The sequence below is a fragment of the Palaemon carinicauda genome, chromosome 17, assembly GCF_036898095.1.
Source record: "Palaemon carinicauda isolate YSFRI2023 chromosome 17, ASM3689809v2, whole genome shotgun sequence".
Taxonomy (NCBI): Eukaryota; Metazoa; Arthropoda; class Malacostraca; order Decapoda; family Palaemonidae; genus Palaemon; species Palaemon carinicauda.
Window position 1 is genome coordinate 72,995,682 of NC_090741.1, and position 2,876 is coordinate 72,998,557.

Consider the following 2,876-nt stretch of genomic DNA (forward strand, 5'->3'; position numbering starts at 1 on the left):
AAACACACATATATGTATATACATATATATATATATATATATATATATATATATATATATATATATATATATATATATATATATATATGTGTGTGTGTGTGTGTGTGTGTGTTGTATGTGTGTGTGCGCTTTTGTGTACTAAATATATTCGTATTCTTATGTGTGTATTTGGTAGTGTGTGTGTATGTGTATAAATGCATATACTTATACATATACCAGTCTTACGAATACATACACATTCACAAACACTTAATCAGCTAGACACACAAGTAGACACATTTATTTAGGCTAAAGTTTTGAAAATCGATGGCTACTTTTCCTTAAGCTCTCCCCTTTAAGATTTCATTCTTTTTTTTATTTGAATGGTCTCCCCATTTCTTTGTCATAAGAAATACGCAATACAGTAGTTTTGTCGACCTTGGAATTTGGTAATTTTAATTTATGTTTATAATGCTTTATTTTTAAGTGTTTATTTTTGCTCTTTAATGTGGCTTCGTACATCTCTGAGAACGAATGTGTAAAAAAGTGGGTCAACTGAATTTGGATTATGTGAGTTCATTTCAGTGATGAACATCTGGATAATTTGAACATCTTATTTGGTTAATGTTGGCAAATCTATATTTTTAATTAACATTTAAAGAAATTGTGCTGTTACTTTTTATTAACTAATGTAATTGAAGCTATGACATTTTCTTATTAGGATAGCATATGTAAGATGATTATTTTATGTGTTTTCCAGACTTCTTTTCAAGTACGCCATCTACTGATAATGACAAAGTTTCAAACTTATTGCCAAGTAAAACTTTCTGACAATTTTGTTATCTTATTTCTCCCATTTCTCATGTTACTCTATTCCAGCTCATAACATTGCTGTTTCTCTCTTTGCTATTGAAGGTCACGTGCTCTCTTTGATAATGATTTTATAGATAGGAAACCTACATTTTACCTTTCCTTTTTTGTTGCTTCCATCATTTACCTGTTCATCTTTGACCTAATTCCATTGTATACCTCTATGACTCTTCTACCTTTATATTTCCAGACTTTTCCTTCAGTTTGGTTTTATTGGCATCATTTTGTTGTCATTGCTGTCTTTACGTTATTTCAACCTGGTTTCATTATCAGCTTTCGTAGTTTGTATATTCTGACTCTTCCTTTACTTTTATTTTTGTCGCTCTTAATTAAAGAGTTTCAATCTGATTTCGGTGATAAACTTCTTGGCGCTTCCTTTATCGCTGCTTTTGTCGTTTACTTACTCAGTTTCGTTGTTTTCAAAGATGAGTTCTCCCTCGGCTTCGTTGTAGTCCTTTCCTGCCTTAGCGGTTCCGTCCTCGGTCTTGTAGGGCACCGAGACGCGGCCTCGGGCTCCTGACCAACGGACGACCTTCAACTCGTAAGTGCCGATAGACTCGACAATCTCAACGTCCTTTTCGCCGACATTGAAGATACCACCGTGATCGTCGTCGAGGATCATAATGGTTGCGACGTAAGGAGCGGTGAGCTCCATCTTGACGGGCTTGTTGGGCTGGCCAGCGGCTCCATTGACGGCGTGGGTGATGGCAGTTCCGTCAGGAGAGCCGAGGCGCATGTTGGACAGACGGGCGTAGAAATGCTCGTCCTCCTCAAATACTTCGTCGTCCAGTACTTCGAGGCTGAAGGTCTTCTGGGTCTCTCCTGGTAGGAAGACCAGGGTTCCTTCGGCGTAAACGTAATCACCGCCGGCATTAGCTGTGCCGTCTTCGGTCTTGTAGTCCACAAGGACGGTGGTGTTGAGGTCCCCACCCTCGCGAATGACGGTGACATCGAATGAGCCCACGTTCTCCATAACGGTGTAATGACCTGGGTCGAACATAATGCGGATTGTGTCGAGGTCCTTCTTCTCTTCAACTTCTTCTTCCTTGGTTTCCTTTACTTCTTCACGCGCCTTCTTCATAATGTTACCACCACCCGTGAGCTTCCTGGTGGCCTGGATACGGTAGAAGGCACGGGATTTGGGGCCGCGGTTGATGATCTCCTCTCTGGCCATGGCCTCGAGGTTTTCCATGCCGACGTCTGGGTGCTTGATCCTGAGTTCACGAATGACTGCCATGTATTCCTTGCGATGTTCCTCGAACTCCTTGACGGATTCGTCCACGTTTTCTCCGTACTGGTAACCTTCGTCCTTCTTACCCATCTCGAGGTCGCCGCCCTCGACTTCAATGATGACACCGCGCCTGTTCATGCGGTATTCCTTGCTCATGTACTTGTAGAAGAGGAGACGACGGTCGGCGATGTAAGCCAAAACGACGACGATGGGGAAGAAGAGGAAGGTCAGGAAGGCCTCCCAGAACTCTACGATACCGTAAGAAATTTCGGCCAGGATGACGTACAGCCAGATGTAGGCGAAGACGGAGAAGGTGGCAGTGATGCAGAACACTCGCAAGTGCTTGATGTATCGTACTTCTCCGTCAGGGATGACATAGACGCAGATGGCGATGATGACGAACAGATTAAAGGCAGCGGATCCTACGATGGTACCTGGACCCAGGTCTCCGGCCTCGAAATTTGTGGCGAACATCTCCACGACGGACAGGAGGATCTCAGGAGCAGAAGAACCGAGGGCCATGAGGGTGAGGTTAGCCACAGTCTCGTTCCATATCTGCACCACAATGATCTGCGTCTCGCCGTTGGGTTTCTTGACAGTGACTTCTTTTTCTTGGGAAGTGATCATTTCAATGGAGCCCATGAAGCGATCGGCGACGATGGAGACGCCGATGAAGAGCCACACCATGGCCACGAAATACACGATGGCCCTGGCGACGCGGTCTCCTGTGGTCAGGCCTTCCTGCGGGTTCCATACCGGAAGGATAAGGCCGGGAGTGCACTTTGCGTAAAAATTG

General features: G+C 43.7%; 1 pseudogene; it reads right to left on the reverse strand.

The window, feature by feature from the left end:
• Positions 1–1,229: 1,229 nt before the first annotated feature.
• Positions 1,230–2,876, reverse strand: part of LOC137656866 (sodium/calcium exchanger 3 pseudogene) — a 1,975-nt pseudogene continuing 328 nt past the window's right edge.